General features: G+C 47.7%; 1 non-coding gene across 1 annotated transcript in view; it reads right to left on the bottom strand.

Moving 5' to 3' along the window:
* LOC112132668 (uncharacterized) overlaps positions 1–25,357 on the bottom strand; it is a 43,144-nt gene extending 17,787 nt beyond the window's left edge. Inside the window, exons 1-2 of the transcript XR_008523467.2 lie at positions 25,205–25,357; positions 1,993–2,176 (exon numbers count right to left, since the gene is read on the bottom strand). This is a non-coding gene — a transcript (uncharacterized LOC112132668). The remainder of the gene's footprint in view (positions 1–1,992; positions 2,177–25,204) is intronic.
* Between the last annotated feature and the right edge of the window lie 2,430 nt (positions 25,358–27,787).

The raw sequence follows: 27,787 nt of genomic DNA, 5'->3' as shown, positions 1-27,787 counted from the left end.
TTGGGAAGCTGAGGCAGGAGAATTGCTTGAACCCGGGAGGCAGAAGCTGCAGTGAGCCAAGATCACACCACTGCACTCCAGCCTGGGTGACAGGGTAAGACTTTGTCTCAAAAAAAAAAGAAAGAAAAAAAAAGAAAGAGCTCAATACATGGTAATGATAGTAATTACTTCACTTCTCAGTGCCTCAGTTTCCTCAACTGTAAAATTAGGTGATTATAGCACCTACCTTATAGAATTGTTAGAAAGAATAAATGAGGCTGGGCGCGGTGGCTCACGCCTGTAATTCCAGCACTTTGGGAGGCTGAGGCAGGTAGATCGCTTGAGGTCAGGAGTTTGAGACCAGCCTGGCCAACATAGTGAAACCCTGTCTCTACTAAACATACAAACATTAAGCCAGGTGCGGTGGCTCATGCCTGTAATTCCAGCACTTTCGGAGGCCGAGGTGGGCAGATCACCTGAGGTCGGGAGTTCGAGACCAGCCTGACCAACATGGAGAAACCCTGTCTCTACTAAAAATACAATATCAGTTGGGCATGGTGGCACATGCCTGTAATCCCAGCTACTTGGGAGGCTGAAGCAGGAGAATCGCTTGAACCCGGGAGGCAGAGGTTGTGGTGAGCCAAGATGGCGCCATTGCACTCCAGTCTGGGCAACAAGAGTGAAGCCTCCATCTCAAAAAAATTTAATAATAATACAAAAATTAGCCAGGTGTGGTGGCAGGCACCTGTAATCCTAGCTACTCAGGAGGCTGAGGCACAAGAATCCCTTGACCTTGGAGGCAGAGGTTGCAGTGAGCTGAGATTGAACCACTGCACTCCAGTCTGGGCAACAGAGCAAGATTCTGTCTCAAAAAAAAAAAGATTAAATGAGCCAAATGTATGTTAAGTACTTAGAAAAGCTCTCAGCACATAGAAGGGGCTATTTAAGTGTTTGCTAGCACCAGTATTAGCAGGACTAATCAGTATTGCTGGTATTTGTACATTCTTCCATTTCCTCCAGAACCTTATTCATCCATTATCTCCCCTTTCTCCCACAATTTTTTTTTTTTTTAGAGATAGGGATCTCACTGTGTTGCCCAGATTGGTCCCGAACTCCTGGCCTCAAGTGATTCTCCTGGTTTGGCCTCACAAAGTGCTGGGATTACAGGCATGAGCCACCATACCTGGCCTCTCGCACAATTAAATCTGTCTTCAGATTCCTTCTCTTAGTTTATTGAGTCGACTATCTCCTATCCCCCAGATCCACCCCATGATCTCATTGGCCAACCTCTCTCCACCCCTCAAGGCCAGGCATCTGAAAAAAAGTGGGTTTCGAGATTCAGTCTTGCACATTTACTTACATTTAGCTCACCACCACTGATGACACAGCACAACCTGTCTCTCCTCCCACTTCTCTAAGGAAACTCTTCCAGCAAAGGCCACAAGTGACCACCGTTTGCCAAATTCAAAGGACACTTTTCAGTTTTTATATTTCTTGATCTGTTTTCCTTATCTGACCCCACTGAACCCACTCTCTCCTGAAGCTTTCTTTTCTTGCCTCTCCTGTTCTTCTCCTACTTCTTTGGATTCTCATCTCAGCCTCCTCACCTGAGTTATTTCCCTCTGCCCAGTCCTTACATGTTGATGCTCCCCACGACTCTGTCAGCAGCCTCCTCCTCTCCTCATGCTCCCCACTCTCCCTGGAGAAGCTTATGGATTACCATGCTACTTATCACCTTTCTCCTATAACAATACAGTTGCCATTTCTAGCCCCAGCTTCTCTTCCAAGCGCTAGACCCACATATCCTAGTACAAGCTGGATGTTTACACCTGGAGGTCTCACAGCCCTGTCTAAAATTAGACTGCACTTATCCTCCTAAACCTGTATGTCCTTCTGGGCTCCCTACCTAGGTGGTGATGCCATCAATGCCATCCTTCTACTGGGAGGCTCACAAAACATCCTAGACTTCTCCCTCTAATCATGCCTGAAGTCCAGCTGAGCTAATTTCCCTACCTTTGCTCAAACCCATCTGCTTCTTTCCATACAAGTCCATGTCAGATGCAGGCAGTCAAAGAATTGTCTCAAAGTTCATATCCATCCTCCTCCTTTCCTTCTTTCTTTTGCATTTCCCTCTTTCTCCATTCACTCAGTCAGTCAGTCAACAAACACAGGTTGAACATCTATACCATGCTAGGCCCTAGAAATATAAAGAGCAAAAAAAGACAATGCCTCTAAGGTCAGGGAGCTCACAATGTAGCAGGACAGGGATGCCAAGAACCCTAGAATCATGAAATTTGTACACACAAGGAGCTCAGAGGCCATTCTTTCTTAACTAAGTTACATAAATCTGGATTGTTATTCCTTTTACAATATTTCAAACAAAAAAGTAAAGACACTAACGTATCTGACATCCAAGCACCCAACACCCAGCTCTATGGAATTCTGACATTTATCTTTCTCCTGTATGTTTATACTATATAAAATATATGTAACTACATATCCATTACGTTTTCAAACTATATATAAAATGTATCACATTCTGTATGTCATTTTACAAAGTGATTTTTTGCTCAACATTATGTTTTTGAGGTTAGCCATGTTTCGATTTCTTCCTTTCCAATTCTTATACCATTTTTCTGATATTATTGCACAGGCTAGGTTCTCCAATGTGGAAAAGACGTGATGAGAGCAGCCATCCTTGTTTTATTCCTGAGTTTAAAAGAATGCTTCTGGGCTGGGCGTGGTGGCTCACACCTGTATTCCCAGCACTTTGGAAGGCCAAGGCAGGCAGATCACCTGAGGTCAGGAGTTCAAGACCAGCCTGGCCAACGTGGTGAAACCCCATCTCTACTAAAAATACAAAAATTAGCCAGATGTGGTGGTGGGTGCCTGTGGTCTCAACTACTCAGGAGGCTGAGGCAGGAGAATCAGTTGAACCCAGGAGGCAAAAGTTACAGTGAGCTGAGATGGCACCACTGCACTCCAGCCTGGGCGACAGAGCAAGACTACATCTCAAAAAAAAAAAAAAAAAAAGATTTGTGCCATGTGAGTTTGTTTGCTGGTGATTTTTGGTAGATAACCTTTATCATGTTTAAAAAGCTTCCTTTTATTCCAAATTTGGTTAAGTTTTACCATGAATTGATATAATTTTTTATCAAATGAATTTTCTGCATCTATTAAGATGATCTTATATTTTCTCCTTTAATTTTTTAATATGGTGAGTAGTATTCATAAATTAAGTTAAACATTCTTACATTCTAGTATTAAACTCTAAAAATAGGCTAGTTAATTCATTTTGCTCATATTTTATTTATGACTTCTGTATTTACGTTCATAAGTGAGTGTATCAGTTCTCTATTACTATTGAAATAACAATAACTGATTGAAACAACAATAAAATATGCTGGGAGTGGTGACGCATACCTTTAGTCCCAGCTACTCAGGTGGCTGAGGCAGGAGGATCGCTTGCACCCAGGAGGTCAAGGCTGCAGTGAGTCACGATCGTGCCACTGCACTCCAGCCTGGGCGACAGAGTGAGATCCTATCTCAAAAATAATAACAATAATAATAATAATAAACAAGTGGAAGCTGCAATGTCTGTCGTCACTTAAGCTGAGATGTCACACACCATTATTTTCTGCACTACCCTACCGGTTACACAGATCAGCCCTATTCATTGTGGAAAAGTGTGACACAAGGGCATGAGCACCAGGAGGTGAGGATCACTGGGGCCAGACCAGAAGCTGGCTCCCACATAAGCCCTGCAGAGTTATTTGAGTTCTAAAAACATGTATATGTATATCTTTAATAAAAATGAGAAGTTTAAATGAGTTTTTGGCTGGTCATGGTGGCTCATGCCTGTAAATCCCAGCACTTTGGGAGGCCGAGGCGGGTGGATCACCTGAGGTCAGAAGTTCAAGACCAGCCTGACAAACATGGTGAAACCCCATCTCTACTAAAAATGCAAAAATTAGGCCAGGCACGGTGGCTCACGCCTGTAATCCCAGCACTTTGGGAGGCCAAGGCGGGCGGATCACGAGGTCAGGAGTTTGAGACCATCCTGGCCAACATGGTGAAACCCCGTCTGTACTAAAAATACAAAAATTAGCTGGGCATGGTGGTGCGCGCCTATAGTCCCAGCTACTCGGGAGGCTGAGACAGGAGAATTCCTTGAACCCAGGAGGCAGAGGTTGCAGTGAGCCGAGATAGCGCCACTGCACTCCTGCCTGGAGACAGAGCAAGACACCGTCTCAAAAAAAAAAAAAAAAGCAAAAATTAGCCAGGCCTGTCCCAGCTACCCAGGAGGCCAAGGCATGAGAATAGCTTGAACTCAGGAGGCAGAGGTTGCAAGGAGCTGAGGTCACAAAACTGCATACCAGCCTGGGTGACAGAGACTCGGTCTCAAAAATAAATAAATAATAAAAAATAAAGGCGTTTCTGTTGTAGTCAATGCTCATTTAAATTTATCAACATGTTTTATCTATTTCTATGCTTAACAGTGTTTCATGTGCTCTCCCCTTTTTTTCTGGTTCGTTTTTCTTCCTGAAGTGTATATCCTATAAGAATTCTTTCAATGAGGGGCTGCACTTTACATGTATTGAAATGACCCCTTTTGTCTTAAATTTCCACTGTAAGTTAGCTGGGTATAAAAATCCAATTGGCACTTTGAAGATACTACTCCCTCATCCCCAGCCTCAGTCTTTGCTGAGGTCCAGAAGTTACTTTTTAAGTAATCTGTCTTTTTCTCAGGTCTATTGTAAGGTTTTATTCTCTTTGCCCTTGATGTTCTGCAATTTCCCCAAGGAAATTTCTCAGCTACTATTTCCTCATATATTTTTCACTGCCATTCCCTTTATTGTCTTCCTCTGAAACTCCTATTAGACATACATAGTCCTTCATGCAAGCTGTCCTTCATATCTCATAACTGCTTTTATATTTTTTAATCTTTGTGTATTGTATTCATGTTAATTCCTAAGTAATGTCTTCTAACTCAGTAATTCTCTTTTTGCATCATTTATTCTGTCTACTGAGCTTTCTTTTAATGAACAAACTTTTTATTTCTAAGATTTCTAATTGATTCTTTTCACATCTACTTGTTCTTGTTTCATTTTGATCTACCTTCATTTATGTCTTGTTAATTTCCAATGGATATTAAGCCTTCATTTGCCATTTTTGGCATCCTAAACATTTTTAATTCTTTGTAAGACTTTCACAAAATTAATTTAATCTGCAGTGAATTCATATTCCACGTGGTGATTCTGTTGACTATTTTTCTTTCTTGCCTTTTTTTTTTCTAAAAATGGGGTTTCACTATGTTGGCCAGGCTGGTCTTGAACTCCTGACCTCAGGTGATCCTCCCACCTTGGCCTCCCAAAGTGCTGGGATTACAGGCATGAGCCACCACGCCCAGCCTTGTTGACTGTTTTTCTTACCATTGTTTCTCATCTATTTCGGCTTACAACTTTACAGTGAGTTGGAGAGTTTTCCACCTTGTTTTTACATCTCTTTTTCACTCTGTCTCTAACTATCCTGAGCTAGGACTTCAGGCCCAGTTGAGAACCAGGTCTTACAATAGCATTGCAGGGCTCTACTCGTTGTGGCATGAGGACACCACAGCTACAAGCACGTAGCCAGAGGGTGGCTTGGCTCAGCATCTAGTCAAGAATCTGTCCTCATCTTCCCACAACTCAAGCCCCAAGCTATTTGTGGACAGCTGGCTTCCCCACTCTACCCCCGCCAACCCCGATTCTTTTCACAAGCAGAGAGAACCTTCCCCGAGCCCTGGCTTCCAGACACCTGGCTGTCGGCCCCTTTGTAGCATGGAGCACTTTAACTCCCTTACCAGGACCTCTGCGTCTGGCAGCTACTGCTATTTCCAGACCCCGAGGCCAGCAGGCCCTCGGCCCCACTCACCAATTTGCATTTCTGGTCTGCTTCTGGTACACAGAGACAGCCATTTTGGTTGGGGCCCAGCTATGTCCTTTTGTTTATCATTTTTTCTATTTTATTCCTGATTGCTGTGTGTTTGGAACAGAGAGAGGAGGCCACAGCGTGAGCCCACTCTGCCGTCTTGGCTGGAAGTCCAGCACTGAATTATGAGGCTGCTGTACCTGTAGAAAGTCCCATGTCTGCCTTCATTCAGGTAAAAGAGGAGAGATGGTTTCATTAAAACCCAGCAGGCTTTTTTTTGTTTTTTGTGTGTGTGTGTTTGTTTGTTTTAAGATGGAGTCTCACTCTGTTGCCCAGGCTGGAGTACAGTGGCGCGATCTCGGCTCATTGCAGCCTCCATCTCCCAGGTTAAAGCAATTCTCCTGCCTTAGCCTCCCAAGTAGCTGTGATGACAGGCATGCGCCACTACACCTGGCTAAGTTTTGTATTTTTAGTAGAGACGGGGTCTCACCATGTTGGCCACGCTGGTCTTGAATTCCTGATCTCAAATAATTTGCCCACCTTGGCCTCCCAAAGTGCTGAGATTACAGGTGTGAGCCACTGTCCCCAGCCCACTCAGGGGCTTTTATGCTTTGCTATGAATTTCCTCTCAGGATAACAGACTGAGCCCGTGTGTTCCCCAGTCACACACACACACACACACACACACACACACACACACACACACGCTGAGAGTTATTCTTTGAAAGGGGAGGCCACGTCTGGGCGTGGTGGCTCACACCTGTAATCTCAGCACTTTGGGAGGCCGAGGTGGGTGGATCACCCGAGGTCAGTGTTCAAGACCAGCCTGGCCAACATGGTGAAACTCCATCTCTACTAAAAATACAAAAATTAGCTGGGCGTGGTGGCGGGCGGCTGTAATCCCAGCTACTCGGGAGGCTGAGGCAGGAGAATCGCTTGAACCTGGGAGACAGAGGTTGCAGTGAGCCAAGACTGTGCCATTGCACTCTAGCCTGGGCAACAGAGTGAGACTCCATCTCAAAAAAAAAAAAAGAAAAAGAAAGGGGCAGCCACGGGATGCAGACAAGGCCTGATCGCAACCACTCCTCCCTCCTCAGAGCAGAGCTGGGCCCGTGGGTAGCCATGGGTAGCGGCTGGTGCTGGGTACCACGGAAACTGGTGCTGGGTACCACGGAAGGCGCGTGTGGGGTGAGGCTCCTCTGCAAACCGTTCCCAGGGGAGCGCCTCCCCCTGGTGGCCATCAGAGGAAGCGGCGGTGCTCTCTGCCAAGGACAAGGACGCAAGGAGTGAAGATTTTCCACACACAGCCAATGTGTGTGTCATGACACAGATCTGGGACCTGTGGTCATGACACCGGCAGCCTAAAGGTCCCACTTAAACAGGGCCCAGGGCGGAATTCTCTCTACGATCTCCTCTGCTGTGCCGGGACACAGCCCACTCTGCTCAGGACTGTGTAGAGGCGGCTCCCTCCTGCCTGGCCCTTCTGAGCCTCAGAACACTGACTCCAGAGGCCACTGGGTCCATAGATTCTTTGGATGGATTTTCAAACTTGAATATCCAGACCCTTCTTGAGGCCACACAGAGGACTGAGGGAGGGAAGTCTGTGTAGGGGTCCAGGACGTGGGTTTGAGGATTAGATAGACCTGAGTCCAAATCCCACTTGCCACTCATTAGTTGTGTGTCTCTAGGCAAGTTACTTAACCTCTTTGTGCCTCTGTGTCTTCATCTGTAAAATAAAGATGATAATTGTATATACCTTAAGGGGTTGCTGTGAGAATACAGCCAGATAACCAGGTCCCTCCTCTCTCTCCCCGCCCCCCACCACCTCATGGCCCCTGTTTTGGAGGTTCTTGGGCTCTTACTGCCTCTTCCTCTGCCCTTCCTGGAAGCTGCGGGCTTCCATCAGCCTCCTTTGGGCCTTGGGTGGCATGGATGGGGTCATTTTTTTTTTTTTTTTTTTTGAGATGGAGTCAGTCTGTCACCCAAGCTGGAATGCGGTAGTGCGATCTTGGCTTGCTGCAATCTCTGCCTCCAGGGTTCAAGCGATTCTCCCGTCTCAGCCTCCAGAGTGGCTGGGACTACAGGCATGCGCCACTATGCCCGGCTAATTTTTGTATTTTTAGTAAAGGTGGGATTTCACCACGTTGGCCAGGCTGGTCTCAAACTCCCGACCTCAGGTGATCTGCCCGCCTTGGCCTCCCAAAGTGCTGGGATTACATGCATGAGCCATCGCTCCTGGCTGGGGGCATTTTTTGAGGAGGAGCCAGGCCCAGATGGAGTCACACTGCAGAGGCCTCACATGGGGGCCAAAGTCCTCAGGCCCTGAAGGTGTCCCAGAGAATCACAGACTCACAAACATACCCTCTGGCTGCTGGGGCCTGGGCTTCTCCTGTTTTAACTATTTCCCACCCAGTGACCCACAGGTCCTATACTCTCAGGGAGCACACACAGAATTCTGGAGCCCCTGCCAGAGGCACAGTTCAAACACAGCAGAGCTGGGCCTGCAGCTGGTCTGTCAGTCACACTAAAGTTATGGGGCACCTGCTCTGTATTTAGCACTGGGGATTCTAAGGGAAGGGATGTGTCTCTGCCTTCAAGGCATTTGCAGCACAGTGGGGAGACTGGCTGCAGAGCCCCCTGACATGACTCACAGGAGCCGCTCTAGTGAGACTCTGCAGGCACAGCCTGGGCCCAGATCAGGGTCCGCCCAGGAGAGTCAGGGACGGCGCCCAGAAGAGGGGCTTCTGGCTGGGCACTTGAATGTGGAGTAAGAGTTTGCCAGGCAGACAGACTTTATCGATTCATTCAATACGTTTTCATTCGACACCTGCCACCCTCCCGGCAGCTGCTGTTCTATGCACTAAGGATGCAGTGGTGAAGAAGAGTAAAGCAGTTCTTGCTGTCCAGGCCTTGGCCTGGCACTCACTGCAGGCCCCTGGTGCTCTCCTGCTGAACATAAACAGTTTCACAGAACGTCGACATCAGACAAGGCCACTCTGTGGCTGTGATGGAACTAGACAGAAACAAGCCCAAACCCTACAAGTTCTTTCTGACACCCCCTCACTGATACGCCCACAGTGCCCCATGGCGTGCGTTCCCCTTCACTGCAACCAGCAATAAACCCCAAGTGCTCCACTGCAGGTGGGATCCTGGTGGTCTTCTGGTGGAGGGCAATTGACAGTGACAGCCGACAGGTAAGATTTGAGTGGAGATTGAATGAAATGAAGGGCAAGCCATGCGGAAACGTCGGGGAGGAACATTCCAGGCAGACGAAGCAGTCATCATAAAGGCTCTGAGGACAGAATATGACAGGCAGATTTGAAACCTGCAAATATGCCAGCCTAGCTGGAGTAGAAAAGGCAGAGCAGGTATTCCAGGCAGAGGGAATAGACTGTGAAAACCTAATGTGAAGGAAAGTAGGCCCCTGCTGACACGTATGGGTAGTTCTGTACAGTTGAAACAGAAAGCTAGGCCAGGCGCGGTGGCTCAAGCCTATAATCCCAGCACTTTGGGAGGCCGAGGCAGGCAGATCACCTGAGGTCAGGAACTTGAGACCAGCCTGACCTATATGGTAAAACCCCGTCTCTACTAAAAACACAAAAATTAGCTGGGCATGGTGGCAGGCGCCTGTAGTCCCAGCTACTCGGGAGGCTGAGACAGGAGAATTGCTTGAACGCAGGAGGCGGAGGTTGCAGTGAGCCGAGATAGTGCCACTGCACTCCAGCCTGGGCAACAGAGAGAGACTCCATCTCAAGAAAACAAAAAGAAAGCTAATGTCATTTGTTTCGGAGAAGAGGGATGAGTACACAGGAAATATGTAATTAAGAGCCTTCATTGCCTTTCATCAGAGATTCTTAGCAAAATCACCATGGACCCAAAAGCTCTGCCGGAGCTACCCATGATGGCGTTTTCCTTTGATGTGGTAATAGAGTAAGCTGATCAATATGTTTTGAGCAAGGCCTACCGAAGGGAAATGCACTTGTTCGGGACAATTCCTTCATGTTATCACTAAGAGGGAAGAGAAAATAGATGGCAGTGCCCCTCACTTTCAGGTGACCCTGCCAGCTCACCCCACAGTTTTGCATCTTCATGATCCATCTAGGGGAAAGCCTGCCCCTTTGGTTTAGGTCTAATAGGATTACCTAGGCCAAGTATTTGTGTGGTCCGATGTGATTTAGTAGTGGGAGAGATTGAATACATTTCATCACCAGCTGCAATTTATGCCCCGGAAAGAATACAAAAAAGAGTCTGCCTTCTAGTTACTGGCAACATAAACTGGAAATTCCCTGCAAAGGCTCAAGGCTGCAGGTGTGAAGGAAGACACACACACACACACACCACACACACACACACACCAAACACACATATACATATACCCACACACCACACACACGCCACACACACACATACACATACACACACCACACACATGCCACACACACACACATATACACACACACCACACACACACATATACACACACACCACACACACACATATACACACACACCACACACACGCCACACACACATACACATACACACACCACACACACGCCACACACACATACATATACACACACATCACACACACGCCACACACACACACCACACACACATATACACACACACCACACACACGCCACACACACACACACACACACACATACACACACCACACACACACCACACACACACATATACACACACACCACACACACGCCACACACACACATATACACACACACCACACGCCACACACCCATACATATACACACATGCCACACACACACCACACACACACATATACACACGCCACACACACACATATACACACACACCACACACGCGCCACACACACACCACACACACACATATACACACACACACCACACACACGCCACACACACACATACACATACACACACCACACACACGCCACACACACATACATACACACACACCACACACACACCACACACACACATATACACACACACCACACACACGCCACACACACACATACACATACACACACCACACACACACCACACACACACATATACACACACACCACACACACGCCACACACACACATATACACACACACCACACACCACACACACACATATACACACATGCCACACACACACCACACACACACATATACACACGCCACACACACACATATACACACACACCACACACACGCCACACACACACACCACACACACACATATACACACACACCACACACACGCCACACACACACATACACATACACACACTACACACACACCACACACACGCCACACACACCACACACACATACACACACACCACACACACGCCACACACACACATACACACACCACACACACACACATATACACACACACCAAACACACGCCACACACACACACATATACACACACACCACACACACGCCACACACACACATATACACACACACCACAAGCCACACACACATACACATACACACGCCACACACACACCACACACACTCATATACACGCCACACACACCACACACATATACACACACACCACACACATGCCACACACACACCACACACACATATACACACACGCCACACACACATACATATACACACACACCACACACGCCACACACACACCACACACACATACACACACCACACACACGCCACACACACATATACACACACACCACACACACGCCATAAACACACACACCACACACACATATACACATACACCACACACACGCCACACACACATACATATACACACACACCACACACACATGCCACACACACACACCACACACACACATACACACACACCACACACACATATACACACACACCACACACACACATACATATACACACACCACACACACACCACACACACGTGCGCCACAAACACACACGCCACACACACACCACACACATACACACACGCCACACACACACACGCCACACACACATACACACATGCGCACGTGCCACAAACATACATGCCACACACACACATACACACACGCCACACACACACCACACACACGCCACACACACATACATATACACACACACCACACACATGCCACACACACACGCCACACACACACATACATATACACACACGCCACACACACGCCACACACACACCACACACGCCACACACACATACATATACACACACACCACACACATGCCCCACACATATACGCCACACACACACACACACATGCCACACACACACCACACACACACGCCACACACACACACCACACACACGCCACACACACCACACACACATACATATACACACACCACACACGCCACACACACACACCACACACATGCCACACACACACCACACACATACACACACGCCACACAGACACACACATACACACACACCACACACACGCCACACACACGCCACACACACACGTGCGCCACAAACGCACACACCACACACATACACACACACCACACAGACACACACATACACACACGCCACACACACACGCCACACACACGCCACACATGCCACACACACACGCCACACACACACACACGTGCGCCACAAACACACATGCCACACACGCCACACACATACACACATGCCAAACACACACACTCGCCACACACACATACACGCGCGCATGCCACAAACATACACGCCACACACACACATACACGCACACACCACACACACACACGCCACACACACACACATACACACACACACACACACACCCCACACCGGCATTGAGCTTTAACCCCAAACCAAACCCAGTCATCTCAGGGTTCCTAACTGCTCAGCAATTACAGTTTCCCAGCGAGAAAGAACTAAAGGTCATGCAAGGTGATAGCTAAGCATTGTTCTAGCATTGCCATTTAATAGGGGAAAAAGGTAAACGTTTTGAGTCTGTCTGTTTCTAGGTGCCCTGAAATTTCTGTTTCATTAAAATTAATAGAATCAAATACAGTCTAGTCCATGAGAGGAGTGAGCCCTGATTTAGGGCATAGCCCAAAAATGCCATTCACAAGGCTTCTATATTTTATCCTACTGCCAATGGTGCACAATGGAAGTATTTTGAACAGGAAGAAGACATAATCAGATTTAAATGCTAGAAGGATCTCTCCAGTAGCTTAACAGTGGTGGACTGGGCACGTACATTTATCCTCACTCCTTTCTGAAATTCTTTTTTTTTTTTAAGATAAAAAATCCATAAGGAAAAAGAGAACAGAAGAGGCGTCAATAGCAACATTTTGAAACTGGAAAGCAGCTAGAAAAATGGCAACCAACGTAGCAAAACCAAGAAAGCTCAATCCTGAACCATGAGGGCGTTAAACAGCCAATTCTATTTAGACCCCCGACCCACAGATGGTTCAGGTATTGGTGGCACCAGGTCCTCTGAAAGCAGGGAACAGGAGGCGGTAAAGATGGAGCCAAAAACAGGAGGACTGGGGATTGACTCCTCCCCCCACCTCATCTTCTCCCGCTCCTTTCACAGACTTGGGTGTTTTTCTTCTAAAAAAGTAAATCGAGGGTCTCTGAACTAGCATATCAAGCAGAGTGAGGGCGGGGCCACCACACCAAAAATGGGATCAAACAGGAGCTACAAGTCGAAGACAGAAATATGCCCCGCCCCCAGCCTCTTCCCTGTCTTCTCCCCAACACTGGCAGCCAGGTCCCTAATCCCTGCCAGGACTGGAAGAGCCATCTGTAGGAAACTGACTAGCCCACAAAGAAAGTCCTAAAGACTCTGACATCCACAATCCCCATTAAGCAGCCTGGCCCAGCCCAGACCATTCCGCAGCAAAGCTTGCAACGAAGCATCCTCCCTTCATCCTCACATACACACTCAGGTAAGCAGGAAAGCAATCAGCTCTGTGAGTGGGAAGTGGTTGCCTCTAGGAAGCAGTAAATTGGGGTGAGTGGGGGAAGATTGGAGAGGAAGGATGGGAAGAGGCTACTGTTTTTGGTAAAAAGTCATCTTGAGTTACTTGACTCTCTAAACTAGAACTGGCTGGGCGTGGTGGCTCACACTGTAATCCTAGCACTCTGGGAGACCAAAGCAGGGGGATCACCTGAGGTCAGGAGTTCGAGACCAGCCTGGCCAACATGGTGAAACCCCATCTCTATTAAAAATACAAAAATTAGCCGGGCGCAGTGGTGGACGCCTGTAATCCCAGCTACTAAGGAGGCTGAGGCAGGAGAATCACTTGAACCTGGGAGGTGGAGGTTGCAGTAAGCCAAGATCGTGCCATTGCACTCCAGCCTGGGCAACAGAGTGAGACCTGTCTCAAAAAACAAAACAAAACAAAACACTAGGTGCATTTAAAGCTGTCATAAAAAATAGATACCAAATGGAAAAAGAAAAATCTCTAGAAGAGATGGGGAGAGGAGGCACCATCAGAGCAATAGGAATGAGGAACCTATTGCAGTGGTCCAGGACAGAGACTGCAAGGCCTCAACTGAGGCAGGGGCAATAGGAGGAAGAGGAGGTGGAAGTCAGAATAGCTCTGTGATGGTGAAGGTTATGCTTGAGCTTGACTGAGCTAAGAGGTGCCCAGATAGCTAAGAAAACATTACTGCTGGGTGTGCCTGTGAGGGTGTTTCTAAAAGAGATTAGCACTGGAATTAGTAGACTAAGCACAGAAGACCACCCTCACTAATGTGGGAGGGTGTCATCCCTAGGGCCCAAATAGAACAAAAAGGTGGAAGAAGAACACATTTTCTTCCTTTCTCCTCTTGAGCTGGGACATCTTCTCCCACCCTCAGACATCAGAGCTCTTGGTTCTCAGATAGCTGAACTCAGACCTAATTACATCTGCAGCATTCCTGGGTCTCCAGCTTGCAGAGAGCAGACGGTGGGACTTCTTGACCTCCCACCTCCCTAATCACATGAGCCAAGTCCCGTAATACGTAATATGTCTAATAATAGCTTGTACGGCCAGGCACAGTGGCTCATGCCTGTAATCCCAGCACTTTGGGAGGCTGAGGCGGGCAGATCACGAGGTCAGGAGTTCAAGACCAGCCTGGCCAACATGGTGAAACCCCATCTCTACTAAAAATACAAAAATTAGCTGGGCATGGTGGTGCGTGCCTGCAGTCCCAGCTACTCAGGAGGCTGAGGCAGGAGAATCGCTTGAACCAGGGAGTTGGAGGTTGCAGTGAGCCAAGATCATACCACTGCACTCCAGCCTGGGTGACAGAGCAAGACTCCATCTCAAATAATTAATAATAATAATAATAATAATAATAATAATAGGATGTACATATGTACCTCCTATTGGTCCTATTTCTCCAGAGAACCTTGGCAAATGCAAGCTCCATATGAGGCAGAACTGGCTGGACATGGTGACTGACTGTGGGGGTGAGGGATGGGGGGACTCAAGGACAAGGCCCTGGCTTACAGCCTGGACACCTGGCTAGGGCTGTTCACCTGGTTTCAAAAGAGACTGACCCTTATGTCTCTTCCCACCAATCTCTTCCTCCTGACTTGTGACTTTTCCTTCCCCACGCCAGGTCTCTTATGCCATGACACACCTCTTGTCCCCCGTGTCTACCTGGTGCATGGGGCCAGGCCAGCACGCAGGCACAGGATGCAGAGCCTTGGGTCCCAAGGGCGGGCGGTGACCATTCCCTCAAGGCCAGGATGGATGGAACTGCCACAGGGGTGGCGGGTAGGGGCCTATGGTCTCTCTAGTACTGCCCAGGGCAAAAGCACTCCTAGGATTTGCAGGCCCTGGGCAAATACATTTTGTGGGCTCCTGTCAACATGAACAATTTAATTTTATAATATATTACAAAAAGTCATGGGTCCACATGAGTGATACAGATTGATTGAAGAGGTCCTTTTGTATTTGTTTATTGTCCAGTCAATGAACATGAAGATTCCTCAGAATGTAGAGGACCCATCTTTTCCTGTTGAGTCCAGGAACCATCTCTTCACATTTGTTATTTTATTAATTAATTAATTAATTAATTTTTTTTTGAGATGGAGTCTTGCTCTGTTGCCCAGGCTGGAGTGCAATGGCATGATCTCAGCTCACTGCAACCTCCGCCTCCCGGGTTCAAGAGATTCTCATGCCTCAGCCTCCCAAGTAGCTGGGATTACAGACGTGCATCACCACGCCCAGCTAATTTTTGTATTTTTAGTGGAAACGGGGTTTCACCATGTTGGCCAGGCTGGTCTCGAACTCCCGATCTCAGGTGATCCGCTGCCTTGGCCTCCCAAAGTGCTGGGATTACAGGCGTGAGCCACCGTGCCCGGCCCCGTCTCTTCACATTTGTTATAATCAAATTTGTCATTCCTGACTAACTTCATAAATCTCAGGTAGCAAGACTGTAATTATCCACAATGTCATTGCTTTAGAAAATCTGTTTATATTGAAACAATAGAGACCTTTTTACCTCTGCAATTCCCTAACACCATGTATTTAAGGCTGGTTGCATCATAATTCCACACTGCATCATCCGCAGTGCAGCCCCTGAGGACTGGCTTCCAGTGGCTCTCTCAAAGGTGGTGATGGTGATTCCTCAAAAATGATTACCAAGGCAAGTCTCACCCAGAGTATGCAAAAAAAAAAAAGAGCAATTCTTTGTGTTCTGATTATATTAAATTTATCATTTAGAATCGTAGAGCATAAACATAAAACAGCACATCACCCAAACATGACTGCTCTAGAACTCTTCAGGCTATAATTGCCGAATCCCTAGAATGTGATCTTTCTCCCTGCTGACTGCCCACAGCCTTCCACACACCACCAGCAGGAAGGATCGGCCAGGGGGCCCGTGAACAGACAGAACAGTGTCCTTGATGCTCACATAGCTGTCAAGGCAAGCAGGACATCCGTGGGAAGGCCCCTTGGTGTTGTGGGCCAGCGCTGAGGGCCCTCGGAGGAGACAGGTGGGCCACCCTCAGAGGACTGCCTGATATGTGGTGTGGAGACCACAGAAGGGCTGGGCTGGCCGCCCTAGTGCCATTGGCAAGGTGAGGAGGGCTCACGGGTACACTCGAGTGCTGTCGACCTGAGGCAGCACCGTGGTTGGAGTGCAGTGGGAGGGCTGATGCCTGGGCACACTCACAGTCGAGCCCAAGAGTTGGTCGTGGACCGTCTGCAGCCCGGAACCTTGAACTCAGCCTGTGTCTGACAAATGGAGGTGGACCAAACTCACAGGATCCCATAAAAGAAATACTGTGCGTGCCAACGGGAGCAATTCAATCACCAGGCTTCCCTCCTGGAAGTGGGGTCCATGCACAGACTCCAGGACCACACCGTAGGCATACGTGCCGGAGCTCCTCAGGGCATCAGATTGACCTCACACCCTGAGTGGGGGGCAGAGAACACCACAAAGGAGAGAAACAGGGCCTGGGCAGACTCAAGTCTGCCAGGAGGGCAGCTCTGGTTGGCCTCTGTCATCAGAGAAATGTTTGAGGAACAGTCTTCTAGAAACCATGACCCACACAGACCCCGTCCAGGCACTGGGCACCCAGCCCAGCTAGCACTGTCGGCCCAGCCCAGACATCCAAGAAGGGTTTAGAACATTGCAACGAAGGCACTCCAAAGTACTGGGCCCTCTGAGGCCCAGCCCTGGGCACGGACCTGCTCTCCCACATCTAAGTGTGGTATCAGCCCTCGGAGACAGATAACTCCCAGCCATCCTCTCAGCCCTGAGCTTTGGAGGCCCCTGGTTATTCTGGCACAGATATGTATGATATTCAGGGCCCTCCACAAGCTGCCCCGGGCCTGCCTGTCCAGTTTTATCCTCCCACTCCATATTCCTCCTCCAGCCCCACTGAATCCACACTCTCCTCAGGGCCCTGGGTCCTTCCATCCACTTGCAGCGTCTGAGTGTAAGGGTCCTCCAAGGTTCAGCTCAAGACCCGCTTCCTCTATGAGATTTGCCCTAATTCCCCTAGCTGGGAGCATGTCTCCCTCCCTGATCTCCAGGGGCCCCACTGCTCCTCACACCGCTCCGCATCATTGGGGTTTTCTGCATACTTCAGGTCTCTCTGACTAAATGATAAGAATGCATTTAGATGCATTGCTCTCTCCGGAGCAGAGCCTTGATTAGAGCAAAGGGTGGATAGGGGGAGCCCAGGGAAGGAGCAGAAAGGCCCGGAGTAGAAGACAGGAGGCAGGGGGCCCAGAGCAAAAGGCAGATCCTGACATCTTCAGGGCAAGAGAAACTAAGGAATCAGTGGCACTATATCACGGCCGCCCACACGAAAATATGCAAAGTGTACTTATGCATAAGTATACTTTGACACTTAAGAAATCCCTCCAGGAGGACTGTCTGGCTCAGAACAGTCCTCTTTCTCTCTCTGTGATCCCTCCCAACCTACACTTCCACACCTCCACAAAGGTGGGCCCCTGGCAGCCATCATTTTCCTGTGTGATTCCATTCTCTAAGCAAATTCCCTCTCTGGGAATTTGGGGCTCAAACACAACCAGCGAGTCTCTGAGCATGGGTGGGACTATGTATCTATAAACTGCCAGGCAGTGGACACACCATCCTGGACTTGGAAAAGCAGCAAAGACCTGCATTCAAAAACAAGGGACTGGCCAGGCACAGTGGCTCACACCTGTAATCCCAGCACTTTGGGAGGCTGAGGCAGGTGGATCACTTGAGGTCAGGAGTGCGAGAACAGCCTTGCCAACATGTTGAAATGCCGTCTCTACTAAACATATGAAAATTAGCCAGGCTTGGTGGTGCATGCCTGTAATTCCAGCTACTCAAGAGGCTGAGACAAGAGAATCGCTTAAACCAGGAAGCAGAGGTTGTGGTCAACTGAGATTGCACCACTGCACTCCAGCCTGGGCGACAGAGTGAGAGTTCATCTCGAACAAACAAACAAATAAAAAGAAGGGACTGTAGCAGCAGATGAGCCAAGATAAATGGTATTGTTCAGGTCTTATTCAGAAACAAGTGGTAGAAACCCAGATCCAATCAGCTTGGGCAAAAAAGAATGACTTGAGCTTACCAGCTGCTAAGTAGGTGTGGTATTGCCTTGTTCCTCTCTCCACTTCCTTACCCTACTTGGATTTAGTTATTGCCCCATCATAATTATAAAAGCCTTTAGAAGGGCCAGACTCTTATCACCAGCTAGGGAAATGAGAACTCCTCCCATCTGTCCACGGGCCTATCCCAAGGAAGACTCGGACGCTCGGAGCACACACTTCAGCCCTGAGTTAATAAGTGGGCCAAAGAACGCCCCTGATGTCTGCGAGAATCTGGAGGTGGCGGGGTGGAAACTCTGTGATTGACAGTCCCCAGGGCCACGTGGACTGGGAGAGGAATCCCCAAAGCGGGACAGGGTGGGGAAAACATGAGGAGCGGTCAACAAATCCATTGTCCTCAGTCCTGTTCAGAGACAGCTTCCTGACTCCTGGTTCCAGCCTCAGAAGGCCAAGTGCCCCACGTTCTTCGAACCCCCTCCATCATCTGAGTACATTTTCCTTTTTGGTTAATTTTATTAGGGATGATTTCTGTTATTTGTGACCAAAAGAGCATGATAACCCCAATCATGCATATCTATAACAGCAAAGGAAGAGTCTAGGTAGTTATACCAAAATCAACAGTGGTTATTCCTGGGTATTAAGATTTTAGATTTTCATTTTCTTCTTTGTACTTTTTTAAAATTTTTATTTATTTTTTAATTTTATTTTATTCATTTATTTATTTTTTGAGAGAAGTCTCGCTCTTGTCCCCCAGGCTGGAGTGCAATGGCATAATCTCGGCTCACTGCAACCTCTGCCTCCCGGATTCAAGCGATTCGCCTGCCTCAGCCTCCCAAGTAGCTGGGATTACAGGCGTGTGCCACCAGGCCCAGCTAATTTTTGTATTTTTAGTTGAGATGGCATTTCACCATGTTGGCCAGGCTGGTCTCGAACTCCTGACCTCAGGTGATCCGCCCGCCTCGGCCTCCCAAAGTGCTGGGATTACAGGCATGAGCCACCGTGCCAGACCTCTTCTTTGTATGTTTTTAAAGTTTTTCCTGGCCAGGTGTGGTGGCTTACACCTGTAATCCCAGCACTCTGGGAGGCCAAAGAGGGCGGATCACCTCGGGTCGGAGTTCAAGACCAGCCTGACCAACATGAAGAAACCCCGTCTCTACTAAAATTACAAAATTAGCCGGGTGTGGTGGGGCATGCCTGTAATCCCAGCTACTCGGGAGGCTGAAGCAGGAGAATTGCTTGAACCCGGGAGGCAGAGACTGTGGTGAGCCCGTATTGTGCCATTGCACTCCAGCCTCGGCAACAAGAGCAAAACTCCGTCTCAAAAAAAAAAAAAAAAAAAAAAAAATTCCCAGATTATGTTTATTTTACTTTGATTATGCAAGTACTAAGTATTTGGTATAGCAAAAACTATAAGAAAAACAACAGTAGTTTTCAGCAAGAATCCTGGCACTCGGAGATCATGATGACTGACATTTTGACTTCTTACCTTACCAGCCCCCCACCCCACTCATACAGTGGCCGGTGGAGTTAAGCGACACCACCCTGTAGACACCCTTGTGCCAACTAAGTTGTCACAAAATGCTTGGAGACATTAAGAGATGTGTTTTGTGCCCAACGGAAACCAGCTTGAACCCTAATCACATCTGAGGTTCACGCAGGCACGGGCAGCGATAATGCTACAGTGGGTGGGGGTGGGGGTGGGGGATAGAGGCCCAATGGAGGCCTGTAACATGCGCGGTGACTGTACCCCAAGAAAGAAATCACCACGCATGAGGAAGTGGGCCAGACTCAGCACCTCAGAGTGACAGTCAAGGACAGCAGAACAATCAGGGTGCCCTGGGAGGCTGCTCCTGAATCCTCCAAACTCACCTCCCTCCTGGAAGGCAAAGATCTGAGCTTAAGGGGCAGGAGGTGGGGGAAGCAATTATCTCATGAGGAATCCACTCAGCCACATTCCCTTGGAATACTACTTTACTTCTGTGTACCTTGTTTTCCTCATCTGCAAAATAGGGATGGGATGGCGATGCTAACAGCCTCCTACGCTCAATCCTCCTATGGTCCTACGGAGGACCGTGCGTATGTTACACTCTCATCACAGTGCTGTCAGTTCAGGATACTCAGCACATGGTCATGATGGTGATGATGAAGGAGAAGGAGGCATGCCTCACTGCAAAAGGCTGCAGAGTAAAATCCAGTGGGAGGCGGTGGAGGACCACCATTAGGAGCTCAAGCAATTCTGCTATGAAACACATACACCCACTTCCCCCTTAAAAAGCTAAACGGAACTAGGAAGACCGTGGGTCCCAGGAGTCTGGGGAGAGGTGACAGAGAGTTCTAGGTAGTAGTGAAAGAGTGAGCACAGCCTCACAACCCAAGGACCAAGGATGAGGGTGGGCCGTCATCCCCACATGAGCAGCAGGCACCGAGGGCCAGAGTGACAGATGCTTGTCAGAGGTGCAGGAGGCTGCCAGAGACTGGTGGTCAGAGATGACCAGCAAACAGCAGGGACAGAGGCCCAGGTAGGGGTTGGGAGACAGTGGCCAATGGAGCAAAGGATGGTGAAACTAGCAACTGAGAAGAAGGACCTCCATTGACCCAGGGCACTGCTCTAATTTAAACAAACCCCTGTCACTATTTCCACTCTCATCCCTGACTGCAGGGCACCTGCAGAAGCACAGCAAGGGGAAAGACTTTGGCCTTACCTTCTGGCAGTTGACAGCAATTGCCCCAGCACACTGCAGAGAGAGATAAGCAGCTTACCCAGAACCCACAAGTGTGTGGGGCTTAGGAGGCTTCCGCAGGAGATTCCTGAGGCCGCTGGTACCACCACAGAACAATCTTTCTTCTCATGGACACAAATAATAGATTATGACCACGGCTTTTTTTCTTTTTTCTTTTTTAGACGGAGTCTTGCTCTGTCACCCAGGCTGGAGTGCAGTGGCACGAACTCGGCTAACTGCAACCTCCACCTCCTGGGTTCAAGCGATTCTCCTGCCTCAGCCTCCCGAGTAGCTAGGACTACAGGGATGTGCCAGCACATCTGGCTAATTTTTTGTATTTTTAGTAGAGATGAGGTTTCACCATGTTGGCCAGGATGGTCTCGAACTCCTGACCTCAAGTGATCCACCCACCTTGGCCTCCCAAAGTGCTGGGATTACAGGCATGAGCCACCACGCCCGGTAGACCATGGCTTTTAAGCAAGGTATAGCAAAGTCACTGCACCCTCCCTGGCTGGTTGCTCTGAGGGAAAGTTCTCCACCAAGGAAGGGCCAGTCACAGCCCTTCCCAAGCCTCTAAGGCCTGCCTGCATCCTATCCTCCACCTGCATCACAGTCTCCGGGGAGCTTTTTAAAACTGCCGCTGCCCATACCCCATCCCTGGAGATTCTGGTTTAGAAACAGAGCATCATTCTCTTGTAAAAGCTCTCAGGCCAGAACCACTCCTCTGCATCCTCTGTACCTTGCAGATGTCACGAAAATCTACAGTGAAGCAGCTACAACTTGCTAGAGAGCGCTGTGGACTAGACAAGGCCCCATGAATCCTTCCTCAAGGGGACCTGGACCCTGGGCACTGAGTCTGCGGACCCCTGGACAGCTGACCCCTCCCTTAAAGCTGAAATGACCCCTCAAATCCATGTTCCACAAGTCCCTTCCTTTGAATCCTGGCTTAGCCATTTACTAACATAGTGTCTTTGCATACCTTATCTAATCTCTCTAAGCCTCAGTCTCCTCTTCTATAAAGTGGGAGTGATAGTACCTACCCCAGAGCATTATGAATGAAATTAAGAATGCAAACTGGGGCAGGAGAATCGCTTGAACCCGGGAGGCAGATGTTGCGGTGAGCTGAGATCATCCCACTGCACAATCACAGGCTCATGCCTGTAATCTCAGCACTTTGGGAGCCTGAGGCAGGAGGATCACTTGAACCAGGGAGGTCAAGACTGCAGTGAGCCATGATCATACCACCGCACTCCAGCCTAGGTAACAAAACAAGACCCTGTCTCTAAAAACAAATAAACAAATAATACAAATAAAGAAATTAAGAATTCATGTTACAGAATAAAGAGGTTTTACCCCACATACCCAGGTGGGTCATTCTCAGAGTAAATTTATGTTTATGTTTAAGAAGTACATTTTGTCAGGCATGGTTTCTCATGCCTGTAATCTCAACACTTTGGAAGGCCAAGGCAGGAGGATCACTTGAGTCTAAGAGTTCAAGACCAGCCTGGGCAACATAGTGAGACCCCAATCTTTAGAAAAAATTTTAAAAATAGCCAGGCATGGCGGCTTGCACCTGTAGTCCCAGCTACTTGGGAGGCTGAGGTGGAAGGATCACTTGAGCCCGGCAGGTAGAAGCTGCAGTGAGTTGTGGTCGTGCCACTGCAGTCCAGCCTGGAAGACAGAGTGAGACCCTGGCTCCAAAACAAAAAAGAAGCACATTTTGGTAGCTCCTGATAGGATCCAATGAAAAACACAGAGCATTTCTATAGGCTATTCCTGTCACACACTTGAACCAGAATCCCATGAAGACTATATTTAACTTTCAGTTTACAGGAAACATGGTGGATGAAGGAACAAATTAAATGATACCGTGAGTAGGGAACAAATATATCTAAGCAGTAGATCATTCTCTAGAGACAAATTAGCCAGTTTCTCCAACAAATCAATGGCATGAAATAAAGAGGGGGAGAAACTATAACAGAATGAAAGGATTTGAGAACCGTCATGAGAACAAAAGATGCAGTTTGACAGCCAAAGGCACTTAAAGAAAAATTCCAAAATTAAACACAGAATTACCATATGATCCAGCAATTCCACTTCTAAATATCTATCCAAAGAATTGAAAGTAGGGACTCAAATAGATACTTGTACACTAATGTTCAAAGCACCATTATTCACAATAGCCAAAAGGCGGAAACAACCCAAATGTTCCTCGACAGATGAACTGAGACACAAAATGTGGACTATACCGTCAGCCCTCTCCGTATCCACGATTTCCCACCCAGGGATGCAAGCAACCACAGATCAAAAATGTTTGAAGACAGCCAGACGCGGTGGCCCACACCTATAATCCCAGCACCTTGGGAGGCCATGGCGGGCAAATGAGTTGAAGTCAGGAGTACAAGACCAGCCTGGCCAACATAGTGAAACCCTGTCTCTACTAAAACTACAAAAATTATCCAGGCGTGGTGGCACATGCCTGTAATCCCAGCTACTCAGGAGGCTGAGACAGGAGAATAGCTTGAACCTGGGAGGCAGAGGCTGCAGTGAGCTGAGATTGTGCCATTGCACTCCAGCCTTGGTGACAGAGTGAGACTCCATCTCAAAAAATAATAATAATAATAAAAATAAGTATATATATTGAAGACAAAATAAAATGAAAAAGTAACAATATAACAATAAATAAATAATGATACAGCATAATAATTTACATAGTTTTACAATGTATTAGGTACTATAAGTAGAGAGGATTTAAAGTATATGGAGGATATGTGTAGGTTATATGCAAATACTGCACCATTTTATATCAGACACTTGAACATCCTTGGATTTTGACATCTACGGGGATCCTGGAACCAATCCCTCATGGATACTAAGGAATGACTGTACATATAATGGAATATTATTTAGCCTTAAAAAGGAATGAGATTCTGATGCATACTACTACATGAATGAACCTCGAAAATATTACGCTAAGTGAAATAAACTCAACACAAATGACGAATATTGTATGATTCTACTTAGATGTCTAGGATAGAGAATAAGCAAATGTGTAGAGACAGAAACTAGAATCAAGGTTATAGAGGTTACCAGGAGCTGGAGGAGGTGGGGTGAGAAGTTATTGTTTAATGGGTACAGAGTTTCTGTATGGATCTTGGCTCACTGCAACCTCCGCCTCCCGGGTTCAAGCAATTCTCTGCTTCAGCCTCCCGAGTAGCTGGGATTACAGGTGCCCACCACCACACCCAGCTAATTTTTGTATTTTTAGTAGAGACAGAGTTTCACCATCTTGGCCATGCTAGTCTTGAACTCCTGACCTCATGATCCACCCACCTCGGCCTCCCAAAGTGCTGGGATTACAGACGTGAGCCACCACGCCCAGCCTTAAAATGTAAATTTTATGTTATATATATTTTACCAAGAAAGAGAAATTTCACTTAATCCGTATCTTGAAAAATATTAAAGGAGACCTATAAACACAGCCCAGAATGTTAGAATCTCTTTGCTCTCATTCCACTCCCCCTCACCCACACATGCCTCTGAAGACTTCTCCTCCACACCTGCCCACCCCCGCCAGCCCTACAGCCCTCACCGCTGTACCCCACCTCTCTTCTCTCACTCTTAATCAGGTAGATTGACAGCCTCATTCCCAGCAAGAAAGAATGTTTCCTCTCTCAGGTGGGAAAGGAGGGAAGAGGCTGGCTCCAGAAGATTCCCTTTGACAGGCTGCCAAAGGTAGAAAGGCTGTGGTCATGCCCACAGTAATAGTTATTGTCGCATCACATAATAGAAGCCGGAGCACTGAGTCCCCTCCACCTTTTCACGGGCATGGGGAGCATTTCACCCCTCCCTAATGGTTCTCACACCCATTGTCAGATTCAATTACAGTGACGGCATTCAGTGCCAACTATATGCCAAGCATGTACATACGTTTTCTATGGTCCTTGTGACAATCATGCAGGCAACCATCATTAAGACCATGTTGCAGCAGACTGAGGCTGAGGCATGGCAAATACCTTGCCAAAGTCACACAGCTAACAAGTGTCATTCTCGGTTCATACCACTCTACTAAACTGCTGCCAGTTCAAGCATGGCCGTATTTCCAGGAAGTCATCACAAAACTGAGGTGATGGTGGTCAAGAACCAAGTCACTAACAAAGCGCACTCCCCTGCCTCACTTCTCACAATGCCTACAGAGCCCACATCTACTCAGCTGAGTCTGCTTGGCAACCAAAATGAATACACACACTGCAAACTGTTAAGGTAACCACAGCTATGTGGAGAGAGGGTGTCCAGCCTTGTAGCAACTTTGGACTGATCCTCAGGGGCGACCTCTCCTCCCTGGGAGTCACATCTCAGACTCCTTCTGGCTGTTGCCACCTCTTGGAAAATGAACAGGGAGCTGGAGCTGGAGCTGGGAGCTGCTCCCAACTGCAGTTCATTTGGGGTGTCCAAACTCACTTCTCACCAAGGCACAGTCGTGAAATATCTGCTTTGCCATCAGCTGGATGGGGCTCAGGCTGTGGAGTTTTAGTGTCACCCCAGCCTCTGGGTCTTCACCCAGATGTGCAAAGAGAACAGCCACCTGGCATCGTTTCTCTTTTCTTTTCTTTTTCTTTCTTTCTTTTTTTTTTTTTTGAGGAGTCTCGCCCTGTCACCCCAGAGTGCAGTGGTGCAATCTCAGCTCACTGCAATCTCCGCCTCCTGGTTTCAAGCTATTCTCCTGCCTCAACCTCCCAAGTAGCTGGGATTACAGGCACCTGCCACCACTCCCCACTAATTTTTGTATTTTCAGTAGAGACGGGGTCTCGCCATGTTGGCCAGGCTGGTCTCAAACTCCTGACCTCAAGTGATCCGCCCACCTCAGTCTCCCAAAGTGCTGGGATTATAGGAGTGAGCCACTGTGCCTGGCCTAGCATCGTTTCTCTTAAAATTCTGACAATCTATGGCAAAACTTATATGTGCGGTAATAGAGCCAAGCAAGGAAAAGAGATATAAAACTATAAACACAAGGCAAACTCAACAAAACACACAGAAAGAAGAAAAACTCCAAAAAAAACTCTGCATTCTCCACAAAGATTTTTCCTAGTTTGTTTTGTTTGATTTTTTTAACCAAATTTTTTTACTTCAAGGAAACATTTTTATAATTAAAAAGCATGATTCACTAAAACTACTATCTGAAATTTTGAAATAAATCATGGCATCATAATGTTCAGGATAAAAAGACTAGGGAAAAAAATCAAAGGTAAATGAGGCTCATTCTGAATTGCAGTTCTAATTTTAATAAGTAATTAAATTTTCTTCAGTTTGTACTTTTCTATTTTCTGAAACTTTTCCAATGGAGAATTGTTATACGTATAATCAGTCAAAAATAAAGCGCTATAATTTTTTATTTTAGCCATGTCAGGAAGTCTCCTCACTCACCTATTTGTGGAGGAGGGGAGGGGAAAAAAAAACCTTCTTTCGAAGGTCTTCCCTGGTGCCATTTCCAGTGGTACCTCGGCTGGAACCTATGAGAAAAAAAAGTTCCTTCATAATGATGTCAGCCTTGCTTTAAAAAAAAAAAAGTCTCTAAAACTCATGAAAAACACAGTTGATGTGAATCATATGTCTGAGTGGCAGAGTTCCCACTAAGCTGGGTGAGCACACAGATGTGCAGGACAGAAATTCCTCCCCATACAGTGACTATTCCTCTGTGGAGCTGTTGAAGGTAAACAGCCCAACTGCTGTAAATGTTCCTGCTGGCTGTGAAGTCCCCATGCCCCTACCTCTTTACCCTTCAGTTATCCATCCCTTTCTCTAACCCTCCCTCTTATCAAAAACCAATGCCTGCCCCCCCCACCCCCCGCTGTGCCCCAGCACGGTGGCTCATGCCTGTAATCCTAGCACTTTGGGAGGCCAAGGCGGGTGGATTGCCTGAGCTCAGGAGTTTGAGACCAGCCTGGGCCAGATGGTGAAACTTCATCTCTACTAAAATAGAGAAAATTTGCCAGGCATGGCAGCAGGTGCCTGTAGTCCCAGCTACTCAGGAGGCTGAGGCAGAATTGCTTGAACCCCAGAGGCAGAGGTTGCAGTGAGCCAAGATCACGCCACTGCACTCCAGCCTGGGTGATGGAGTGAGACTCCGTCTCCAAAAAAAAAAAAAAAAGCAATGGGGGCCAGGCACGGTGGCTCACGCCTGTGATCCC

This window comes from Pongo abelii, chromosome 2 (assembly GCF_028885655.2).
Source record: "Pongo abelii isolate AG06213 chromosome 2, NHGRI_mPonAbe1-v2.0_pri, whole genome shotgun sequence".
Taxonomy (NCBI): domain Eukaryota; kingdom Metazoa; phylum Chordata; class Mammalia; order Primates; family Hominidae; genus Pongo; species Pongo abelii.
The sequence above is the reverse complement of the archived record's forward strand: the minus strand, read 5'-3'. Positions and strand labels throughout refer to the sequence as shown.